This window comes from Copadichromis virginalis, linkage group LG14, assembly GCF_057382275.1.
Source record: "Copadichromis virginalis isolate Kocher_CV1m ecotype Utaka linkage group LG14, C_Virginalis_male_GT1.1, whole genome shotgun sequence".
NCBI lineage: Eukaryota > Metazoa > Chordata > Actinopteri > Cichliformes > Cichlidae > Copadichromis > Copadichromis virginalis.
In genome coordinates this window covers 6,579,431-6,592,300 of record NC_140631.1, presented here as the reverse complement: position 1 = coordinate 6,592,300, position 12,870 = coordinate 6,579,431, and the positions used below count along the sequence as shown (strand labels likewise).

At 42.7% G+C, this 12,870-nt stretch overlaps 1 pseudogene; it reads left to right on the top strand.

Moving 5' to 3' along the window:
- Nucleotides 1-8,950: 8,950 nt before the first annotated feature.
- On the top strand, nt 8,951-12,194 carry LOC146693305 (uncharacterized; annotated as a pseudogene).
- The last annotated feature ends 676 nt before the right edge of the window (nt 12,195-12,870 follow it).

Sequence of the window (12,870 nt, the reverse complement as noted above, 5' to 3'; positions counted from 1 at the left end):
GGTGCTTCTATCACTAAAACAATCCGCATAAGGCAAAGACTTTCAAAATAAGACAGGAAACAAGAAACCACTAAACAAAGATGGAGACACGAGACAGATACAGACTAGACACTGAACAGAAACTGCAAACTGCGGTCAAGTGAGCCCTCACTTACGAAGTCGCAGTCAAGCTAGCCGCCCCGCCAGCCGCACCTAAAATGTTGTTGCACTACTCTTACGCATATTACGGTATAGGTGCCGACTGGCTTAGAAACGCAGTGTTTTCTGTCCTGACACTATTTTACTTCACAATCCACTCCCAGTTTTGGTTAATCTCCACTTTCACCCCTGTGATCCACAGCCCAAATTACTGTATGATTCAGAGAAAATTAACAATAAAATTTACCCAATTTACTCAACTATACTTTTAATGTCCTCATCTTTGAGCTCAGATTACAGGAAAACTGAAAGAGGTGACGCAGATATCTCACTGGATTCTGACTCTGGGTGACCCCCACTCTGCATGCTGTGATCCACAGCCAAAATTACTGTACAGTTTTTGAGAAAATTGATAGTAAAATCTTCCCATTTTGCTTTACTGTACTCTACATATTGACATCTTTGATCTCCGATTACAGGAAAACTGTAAGAGGTGACGCAGATATTTCACTGGATTATGAATCTAGGCTGTCTCCACTCTGCACCCTGTGATCCACAGCCAAAATTACTGTACGGTTTTTGAGAAAATTGATAGTAAACTTTGCACAATTTACTCTACTGTACTCTATATATTCTCATCTTTGAGCTTAGATTACAGGAAAACTGTAAGAGGTGACGCAGATATCTCACTGGATTATGACTCTGGGTGACCCCCACTCTGCACCCTGTGATCCACAGCAAAAATTACTGTACAGTTTTTGAGAAAATTGATAGTAAAATCTTCCCATTTTGCTTTACTGTACTCTACATATTGACATCTTTGAGCTCAGATTACAGGAAAACTATAAGAGGTGACGCAGATATTTCACTGGATTCTGAATCTAGGCTGTCGCCACTCTTCACCCTGTCATCCACAGCCAAAATTACTGTACAGTTTTTGAGAAAATTCATGGTAAAATCTTCCCATTTTGCTTTACTGTACTCTACATATTGACATCTTTGAGCTCCGATTACAGGAAAACTATAAGAGGTGACGCAGATATTTCACTGGATTATGAATCTAGGCCATCTCCACTCTTCACCCTGTGATCCACAGCCAAAATTACTGTACGGATTTTTAGAAAATTGATAGTAAACTTTGCACAATTTACTCTACTGTACTCTATATATTCTCATCTTTGAGCTTAGATTACAGGAAAACTGAAAGAGGTGACGCAGATATCTCACTGGATTCTGACTCTGGGTGACCCCCACTCTGCATGCTGTGATCCACAGCCAAAATTACTGTACAGTTTTTGAGAAAATTGATAGTAAAATCTTCCCATTTTGCTTTACTGTACTCTACATATTGACATCTTTGATCTCCGATTACAGGAAAACTGTAAGAGGTGACGCAGATATTTCACTGGATTATGAATCTAGGCTGTCTCCACTCTGCACCCTGTGATCCACAGCCAAAATTACTGTACGGTTTTTGAGAAAATTGATAGTAAACTTTGCACAATTTACTCTACTGTACTCTATATATTCTCATCTTTGAGCTTAGATTACAGGAAAACTGTAAGAGGTGACGCAGATATCTCACTGGATTATGACTCTGGGTGACCCCCACTCTGCACCCTGTGATCCACAGCAAAAATTACTGTACAGTTTTTGAGAAAATTGATAGTAAAATCTTCCCATTTTGCTTTACTGTACTCTACATATTGACATCTTTGAGCTCAGATTACAGGAAAACTATAAGAGGTGACGCAGATATTTCACTGGATTCTGAATCTAGGCTGTCGCCACTCTTCACCCTGTCATCCACAGCCAAAATTACTGTACAGTTTTTGAGAAAATTCATGGTAAAATCTTCCCATTTTGCTTTACTGTACTCTACATATTGACATCTTTGAGCTCCGATTACAGGAAAACTATAAGAGGTGACGCAGATATTTCACTGGATTATGAATCTAGGCCATCTCCACTCTTCACCCTGTGATCCACAGCCAAAATTACTGTACGGATTTTGAGAAAATTGATAGTAAACTTTGCACAATTTACTCTACTGTACTCTATATATTCTCATCTTTGAGCTTAGATTACAGGAAAACTGTAAGAGGTGACGCAGATATCTCACTGGATTATGACTCTGGGTGACCCCCACTCTTCACCCTGTGATCCACAGCCAAAATTACTGTACGGTTTTTGAGAAAATTGATAGTAAACTTTGCACAATTTACTCTACTGTACTTTTAATATCCTCGTCTTTAACCTCAGATTACAGGAAAACTGTAAGAGGTGACGCAGATATTTCACTGGATTATGACTCTGGGTGACCCCCACTCTGCACCCTGTGATCCACAGCAAAAATTACTGTACGGATTTTGAGAAAATTGATAGTAAACTTTGCACAATTTACTGTACTATACTCTATATATTCTCATCTTTGAGATTAGATTACAGGAAAACCATAAGAGGTGACGCAGATATTTCACTGGATTATGAATCTAGGCTGTCTCCACTCTGCACCCTGTGATCCACAGCAAAAATTACTGTATGGATTTTGAGAAAATTGATAGTAAAATCTTCCCATTTTGCTTCACTGTACTCTACATATTGACATCTTTGAGTTCCGATTACAGGAAAACTGTAAGAGGTGACGCAGATATTTCACTGGATTCTGACTCTAGGCTGTCTCCACTCTGCACCCTGTGATCCACAGCCAAAATTACTGTACAGTTTTTGAGAAAATTGATAGTAAAATCTTCCCATTTTGCTTTACTGTACTCTACATATTGACATCTTTGAGTTCCGATTACAGGAAAACTGTAAGAGGTGACGCAGATATTTCACTGGATTCTGACTCTAGGCTGTCGCCACTCTTCACCCTGTGATCCACAGCCAAAATTACTGTACGGTTTTTGAGAAAATTGATAGTAAACTTTGCACAATTTACTCTACTGTACTCTATATATTCTCATCTTTGAGCTCAGATTACAGGAAAACTATAAGAGGTGACACAGATATCTCACTGGATTATGACTCTGGGTGACCCCCACTCTGCACCCTGTGATTGCTAACCCAAATTCTGATTTCCCACCTTAAATAGCAGCATTCCTTGTCCTCAGCCAGAAGTTAGGGCTCCACTTGCCACTTTCCACCTCTGCCTTAGCCCAGCGGCTTTACCCTTGGGGTCCCATCTTCTTCACTTCATCTCACCCGTTAGTCTGAGCTCACCGGGACTGAGTGACGCCGAGTAATCGTGACTGTGCCTGCCTTAGGTTGTCCCAGGGTTTCGAGGTGGGATCTTACCCGTCATGGGCTATCCAGCCTTCCATACTCGCCTGATACGGGGGCCAAGTGGGCAGGGGTATGAGGGGAGGGAACACACTGGCTCTGGAGTGTAAGCTGCTTCCTTCATTGCATCTTATATTAAACTATCTCACTTCTGATTCTTTCCTAGAATAATTTCACATATGGCACTTTGTGTATGTGTGTTTTCTATTCATTAATGTAATTATCAGTTATTTTCTCTCTTCATTTTACTTTTTTATCTGTTTGTTTATAACGTTCTACTTTAGTTCTACTAAATCCTGATGTAAAAACAACACCCTTATTTCACGCACACACTCTGCAGTTTGCCTACGCACACACTTCTCTCTCAGACTTCCTTTTATGGGCATGTAACTTCCTGTCACACACACACAGGACGCAGCTTCTCAGAGCAGCTCAAGCTGCTTTTCTGTTTCTCCAGGCTAATCAAACTTATTTTGTATTTACAATCTACAAACCCTCTGTAATTCTACTAACTTTTGATCTAAAATGTAGCATCATTCACACAATGATTTCATAATCCTCTCACACACACACCTTTTTAAATAAACTAAACTCTTTGCATTTGTCAGCATTCACATCACAGCCTTCAACGTGCTCACTTTCACTCAGTACCAGACGCGGAGATGGACATCTCCTTCACCTAACATAAACTAAATTACCATATCAACATACAATTACTGCAATTCAAACTGAAATACACCGTCTGTTTTAATAAAGTCAAAGAGTAAACGGGTGTACCAAGTGTATGTACGTATGTGTTTTTAAACTGAAAGAAAAGAAACTCAAACTCTTATAACATCACTCATGCATCTCTTAAATTAAAAACACTTTCAAACTTTAAAACATCCTACTTTACATCACCAAAGAAATACCTCTCACACCTTTATTCATCATTCAAAACCTTCTAGTCACCGCCTTCACACACTTAAACTGTGACCAGAGTTGAGGAATATAACTCAAAACACACTTTCCTAAGAGTATTTTAGACATGCTTGTCATAATCAGAAAGAGCAAGTAAACAAAAACAAAGAAAAAACGATTGAATACCTCTATTAATTCTCACCGCACACACAAGAAATTAAAAAATAAAACACACCAGCAACTACTGCTGGAGAGAAGTAGTATGTTAGTTTTAAGTATATATAGTGCACTCAATATATTTATATATCTACATCCAAACTTAGTCAATTACTATACATCCACTACGGCAACTCAATACTTTATTTATAGTCCTCTAATGAACATAAATGGCATTTGAAACTCACACTCAACAATGTTTGCAGCAGTATTTGTAAAACCAACTGTGGTTTAAACAGTTCACTGCTTACTAATTTGCATTTTCACACTCACACACACTCCGTCTAAAAATAGCTCCAGCATTGCCTCAGACTCCTTTCACACAGAGATCCCTTATATTACAAAGACGTCTTATATTTACAATTACTGTCAGATCTGTCAGCTTTAGCGCCTAACCAATTTCGACAAATTTAAGTTAACGGTCCAACCGATAAAAGTCCAACTTTTTTGTAATCAATTAACCAGTATCTGTCCAACAGTTTCTGGCCTCATCTCTAAAGTCCCTAACTCAATTTAAAAGTGTCCAACACCCAAGGTCCAACCTTTGCTGCCCAAAAAAGCGCAGATTACCGTTCCAAACGGTAAAGTGGTCCAACCACTAGTTATTCTGGAGTGCCCCAAGCTCCACAGTGACCAACTGACTATCCCTCTTAGAGGACAATGCCTAAGCGTCCCTGGCATTGGCAAGCGTTACCTCTGAGCACTGCGCTTCCTAGAACCCCCACGGTTCCGTTCTAAGATAATTTATAATACTTTGAAACAACAATCAACACCCAAAACAAGTGTATGACTGAAGCAGGTCCAACCTTATAACCAAAAAATAACCAAATTCCCTAACATACTAAAATCATTGAGCAGTCCAACTGCTTTCCACAGTCCAACCGTATTAAATCCTTTTAGCGGTCCAACCGCATTCAATCATTACCAGCAGTCCAACTGCTTTTTACGGTCCAACCGTATTCAATCATTTTCAGCAGTCCAACTGCTTTTAAATCCTCAGTACTGTCATGAGATTCTCATCAAAATCAAAACAGACATCCACCAGTAATTTCAGTGAGTAGACTTAAATTTTATCATGTCCAATTTGGCACACTTTGGAAATAATTCAACAGGTAGTGCCTTACCTTTGGATAAGCCGGCTTATGCCCATTCACTTCGACCACTGGAATTCATGTCTGCCCGTCAGACCACCTAAAACCAAATTTCTCCATCTACACCTCCAATTCTCCCTCCTCAACCACCGGACGAAGCCCCCAAAATGTTAAGGTTCAAATATTGAGGAAGGAGAGTACAAACCACCATTGGTCCAGAAGATCTTGGTCAAACAATGATTTTTAATGAATACACATGTGTGGGAAGAACAGCTCTGTTCGCAGACAGGAACTGGTCTTCGACTTAATCAAAGCATACACAGATTTTTATAGCATCAGGGTTTGATTTACTGACGCCCCTTCATGCGTCACAGACAGGATATAGACATACGTCAATATCAAAACTACAATGACTTTTACCACCATTCGAAAGAACATCATCTTCTATTTTCATGGCTGGCACTTCCTGTCTACCTTTCAGTTCTTGTCTTGTTCCTCTTTTACCGAGACACTTTCGCAGTTCCAGCCAGACATGACTAACCTCTCCTCTAAATAAATCTAACTCATGTGTGTGTGTGTGTTGACCTCACATGCTCTTTGTGTCACCTCTTCACCTACTAACTGTCTGTGTCTCGTCCTCAAATGCTCTTTCTCAATTCACCTGTTGCACTTCTGACCTTTTACCAGAACAGAGGCTCATCCTTATGTGTTACAACCTAACTGAGACTATGTATATGTCATCTACTAAATAAATGTTTTAACCAAGAACCTCTACTAAAACCTTAATATAAAATGACCTGATATAAGTGTTTTGTAAGCATGTACGCAGTTTTAACCTTCTATAGCTCCAAGTCACTTACACAATAGATTGTCCGGACATCGCGCCGAACAAAGCTTACAACCTCCAATTAATTGACCGAGCTCCAACTCTTTAATAAGCACAGATATGCATTGTGTATAAAAAATACAAAGTTAACATCTTAAGGCCTTCTTAAAGCCATCTGTTACATTGTTACAGCCATGATCGTCTTAGCCTGCTGCTCAAAATAACTTTCTGCTTTCACTTCTGCAAACTCTCTGCAAGCCTGTTTCCTGTCAGCCTGTGACTTTTAGCCTTTCTGAAAGACACACTGTTTAAACCTCTGAATGCAATATCCATGCTGCAGATTATATTTATTATTTAACAATAGCAGTAAAATAATTTCCCTGCTCCACATATGTATAGGACAATTGGCCTCATCTAATATTTTGTATGAACCTGTCCAGCTGTGATTAAATGACAAGTAGATGGAGGCAGGACTCCACAGCAGGGGCATACTCCATAATGTGCTGTGCGTTATCATATGTATATTATATATATTGCTCACTTATTGTATTTACCAACATCAAGGAGTTATGAGCAAAGAAAGGCCACACCATAGTGCATGTTTAAATAGGGAAAGTTTATTGATCAAAATGTATTACGCAAATACGCATTACATTTTTTTCAGCCCCCCAGTCGAGAAAACAAAACCAATTACATGTTCAAAGCAATGGAACGGTGGCCCAATATCGGAGAGAACGCCACTCTTGAGTGAGCAGTGATGATTGAGCAGTCCGTTTTATTTTGCAGATTCAAGCTGCTCTTCAAAATTTTCACCACCAGATGTCACCGGAGAGGACTGTGTTGAAAAGCTTCGAGTAATGAACCGTTTTTCAATACAAGCTTCAGTGCTTCGGAAAGCTTCATTTGGCCATCACTATCGTAAACGGTCATGATGTGCCTGTTCACTGTACTCTGTACCCTATAAGAAATGTTGTAAGAGATTGAACAACTGACCTTCCGATTAGTGGAAGATGCACAGCCGCCCATAACAATCTTCTGTTTCTGCAAGTCCGAAAGTACAAAGATTTATTTCCTGGGAAGAGATAGCTAAAAGAGCAGAACTCTTTATGAAACTTCCCTTTGATGACATGTTTATTCCTTCACTTCACACGGGCCTGTGTCATGTCCCTGCTTGCCAAAATGTTAGTCAGAATATTCATGAATATGTTAATCAAATGAAGAAGCAATGAAATCAAATGAACAAGTAATGTTTTTTTGTTTACTGCAACTTTCCAGACATTATCAGCCTGTGTTTATGCACATGAGCACTATGTGTGAGTTAATGCATGTTCACCAGCGGATGTGGAGAAGGATCCCAGATGACGGAACTGGCCAAAATCTGAACTGTTGTTCTTTTCCTCCCCTGGCAGGAGACTTTTCAGCCGGCCAGTTAGTCAACTTTTCCACAGTAACTTGAAAGTTATTATCGCACATCTCAAAAAGAGGCATTTGTCTCAACTTTGCGAATCTCAACAACCTGACATGTTTGACAGGTTTGTGGAAGATAGATGTAAGCCAGAAATACTTTTTATTTTCTTTATTTTAACCCTCAAAAAGTCCAAAATTAACAAAATTCAAAAACATACTTTGCAGGCCCAGATCTCTACACTGTGTTCGGGGGGGGGGGGGGGGGGGGATTCAGGTCTCTATGGCAACAAAAGACAGCCTGTCTTTAGACATCTCCAGGCGAAAATGTGACTGAAATGATTCAGGCTTGAGGAATGGCAGGGTTTTTGTTACTTTTGATTTTCATGGAACACACACATGCAGGCTGCTGCAGTCTGCCAAGTGCTGCTCAGAATTATTTAATTGTGGTCCAGCTGACTGCAACAGATATTTGACTGATGTGGACACAGCATGATGGGACCACCCAGTAATTCCAACTACACAGACTATATTGATCCTTGGGGGAACAACCTATATATGGCATCAATCTCAATAAAATGTTGTAATAGAAACTGTACTGAATACCTCAATTTGTCATGCAAATCTTGCACCTATGGAATGGTTTGTGCGTGCTATTTTTAAGCTACAAGTTAATGCTACATCAGCATGGGTGCTCTTATCCAGTGTTAATTTCACTGACCAATTATTTTTGTCATAATTTTTGTCAGTTACCTTTGTTTTCATGATGAAAGGGAGACAATAACTAACTAAAAACTAGTGCACGAGACAAAAAAGTGCAATGGAATATATTGATACTTTGGTCTAAAAAAAAATAAAAAATGTGAGATCCAATCAGAAATATTTAAGCTGTGTACAAAGGCCCCAGGGCAGACCCAGGACACGCTGGAAAGATTATATCTCTCGGCTGGCCTGGAAACGCCTTGGTGTTCCCCCGGATAAGGGTCTGGGCCTCTCTGCTTAGGCTGCTGCCCCCGCAACCTGGCCTCGGATAAAGCGGATGAAGAAGATGATGATGATGATGATGATGATGATGATGATGACAAAGGCAGGACGAGTTTGGAAGTGACCCAATCAGATGTAATCGCCCTGTGCATAAAATGTAAAATGAAACCTGAGAGTGCTATCATGGTCAGGTTAAGAAACAATTATATCTTGCCATGTCTCCATGGTTGCTTTCGTTCACAAGTGGTCTCTGCTGGTGTGGGCAGGCCACGTGTAATTGTTGGCACCAGTGGTCAGTATTACATCCTGTCTTCACGACTCTGCTGCAGGGCTTGTCGCAGGAACTGGTTTGCTGACAATCCACGATGGCTGGAGAAACTGCCCAAAGGTTTACCAACCTTCTCCCTGCTTTTCTTACAAACAAAAAGGCCATCTGCAAGTCTGTTATGGATGAGCTCAGGAGGACTGGCAAATCTCCAACAGACATGGCAAACCAAATAAATGAACTCATGCACCTCAAGTACGAGCGAGCTCACCTGACGTACCTCCATGCCACAGGATCGGTCTGGGATTCTGAGGCAGGAGCTCATGCACAGAGGACCATTGGGCAGTTCCTGAGGAAGGAAAATAAGCCACAGGAGTTCAGGTCTTATGAAGACCCACATGCCTGGTGTGGCGTCTCTGTGTCCAGCCATTACCTGACTGACTGCCTGCTCGACGAATTCCGACGTCAACATCCAGCCATATCCAAACTCCTCCAGGGCACTTTTGGCCACATTTCCAGGTCTGACCACATCAGGAAGGTGGCACGAAAAGTCATGCTGGCATCTGGGGTCATGTCCAGTTATTCCATAATGAATGAAAACTGGCTGATTGTTTCGTGGGTCATGGTTCAGTCTGACACAGAAAGGTCCTTGGAGCCCATGTACCAGGGAATGGCCAAGAGGTACAGTGATGCAGGAGTGGAAAAGGCCGGCTACCACTGGGTGGACAGGTAAAAACCGTAATCATCGTTGTCATTCAAACTGCTAATCTGTCTGGAAAAACTGAGTTTTTCTTTTTCAGATCAATTTGATGCACACACATAATATTCCATATACTTACATGTATTTGTATTTCTTACATTTAGGGATTGCTGTGCTCCATTTAAGATCCCAGACTGCATCCCTGTCGAAAATCTATCGTGGGATGCCTGAAAAACCACTCCTGCTGTTGTTGCTGCGGCCACATCTGGACCAGTGGCAAACAGCTGTGCCTCTCGAACCCACTACAACAAGAACATTATTGTAAAACTGGACCTGTTCCACTGCCTGAGGCGATTTTTGTGGGAGTGTACCTCTGAGCATCTTCCTCTGTTCAGCACTTTCTGCCAGCTTCTCTCTGCGGCATTCTCAGTGGTTGATCAGGCAGACCTGAAGAGGCTCCAGGATGCTTATAAGTTCTGTGGCATCCATCCTGCTAATCCCACAAAGCAACACATAAGGGAGCACTGCAGGATCCAAATACCACAACCCACTGAGCTGCTGAACAGAGTGGAAAAGGTCCTGAACCATTTTCACCTGGCCACAGACCCCAACAACGTCCCACTCTTCAAGCCATCCATGCTGAAGACGTGACGCAGTGCACATTCTGCGTGGCTGCCTAAGTGACCCTGAACTCTCAGAGGGTGTAATGTTTAGGTACGGTGGGACTCTTCAGCTTAACCATGTCCCTGGTGAAGGTGCCAAGGTCCCCATCTGGATTCCTGTCCGAGGCACTTCACAGCAGGAGGGTTATCATTTCCACCAGGCCCAGTGGATCACCGGGACTCACGTTTCCACTGAACTATTCCAGGCCCAGGGCATCACAGGGGTGGCACGATGGAACTACCAACGACTGGTGGAGCTTAAGCAGCCAGGTGTCATGCTACCTTGTGTTTTTGATCCAGCTCTAGTGGTGGAGTTTAATGCAGCCTCCAGAAGAGTGACTGGTCAGGAGAAGTACACTGCACTTCACCTCTCTGACAGAGACACTGGAGAGCAATTTGGGCTTGAATACAGAGAGCCAGGCTGCCGTCCAGTCCCTCTGAACTGGGACAAACACAAAACTCTGAGAAAAGATGAACCAGCTGCCCTTCAGCCCCCACCCTCTGTTCCAAAACCTGTGGCTGCCCAGCAGCTGCTGTGGCAGTCTTTAACTGAAGGCAGTGAAACAACTAGTGTCCCTGTAGTCACCATAGAGCCCTGCCGTCTTTAACCCGCCTCCTCCTGCCCTGTCTACACCACTGACACAAGTCTCAATAGAGAAGATTGTGGAGGGCATCTTAGAAAGGCAACAGCAGCAGCAGCAGCCACAGCAGCCACTTGGCAGCTTATTTCTAAATCACTTCATGTAATGATAACAAGCCATCCGTTCTCTAGTGGGGTCTCACAGCTTTTATCTTCATAATCTTTCTGGTTGATTTGTAATATTAGAAACATGACTGCTGTCTTTTATCTGTGTGACTGTACAGCCTGTTTCAGACATGACAACCAGACAGTGTCTGAAGTTATCTTTAATACATGCAACGCAGCTGGAGATAGTCCAGACACTTTCTCACTTCTGATGATAATATTTTTGGTTTAGGTGTTGTTGCTTTCTGGCTTGAAGCTTATCTACAAAAGCAGTTCAATAAGGAGAGATCATGTGGAAAAACTGAGCATGATTTATTGAGGTACAGAAATAAATGTAACTGTTAGGCAGTTAAACTCCAATGACCCATCATAGCAGAAGAAATCTCAGCAGTGACAGGATGTGAGTAACACTTAAATCACTTACAAAATAACCAAAATGCTGTTATCAAACAATAAACTGCAATAAAGTTACAGAAAATGCCTTCAGTTTCAGTATTTTAGCTCTGAGACTTTGAATGGGGAGTTTTTAGACCTTGTGTCACTTTGAGGCAAATTGTGAAAAACCTGTAACTCGCACGATAATTATAGTGACACTGTCTTTTCAGCTCCTCCCGTAAATGAAGCAAGCCTCGATACGCGCATCGCGGAAACGCCCCCTCAATTACTCGACACAAGCTTTGAAGCCTCGACACAGAACGTCACATCACTAGTTCCTGGTACTGCTTTAGTACCTGCTCGGACGGGTTCCAAGCGATCCGAGCAGGTATTAAACTATTACGTCATCGGACAGCATGCCACTGATTGGCTGGTCAGTGGCATCACTCGATAGGTCATGAGAACATCTACTTCACAAAAAAATGAGAGAAATGTGTTCTGGGAATCCATGCGACCTCACAAACCATCCTACCTGTTGTTTCTGCGCATGTGCACAACACAAAATTAAGTGGCAACCCGCCCTATCTACTTAAATTTCTGCTGGAATTATTGTGTGACCGCAGGAATGTACACTATGACGGTTTGCTCCAAGAAACAACGCCATGCTCCCGGAATCTGACAAACAGCCCCCGCATTCATGTCACTGTGGCGGAGGAGTGGCCCCGGGCGCAGCTGCAGGGGAGGAGTGGAGCGGAAGGCTCAACAGGGCGGCGCTGCGAGGCCGGTAAGAACAGCTGATGTTGTTTATGCACTGATGATGGTCTCCCTCCGCTGTGTTTATAGTGAGACGAGGAGGAGCGGCCAGAGAGAGATCAGCTGGGCTCGTGAGCTGTCAGACTGTGTGACTGAGTCAGCTGTCAAAACAACATCACTTCAATAAATGTGGAAGTTGGCTGTACCTACCTGTGTGTGCGTCTGTGCCTGGTGTATTCCACAAGTGGTGCCGAAACCCAGGAAAGTGCCGGTGGGGAAATGTCCGACCCACAGGCCGCGCCACCCGCCCAGCCTCTGCAATTCTTGGCGCAGATGCTGGCGGAGATGGCGACGATGAGCCGGGATCAGGCGGCCGACCAGCGTGCCCACCTGGCCGCGCTGCGGGAGCAGACGGACCGACAGACGCAAGTTCTGGAGTTCGGGGCCGCTGCCACGCCGAAGCCCTCGCCACTGTCGGTGGCGGAGCCCCGGATGGGGGACGGGGACGACCCACAGGTTTTTTTGGAGA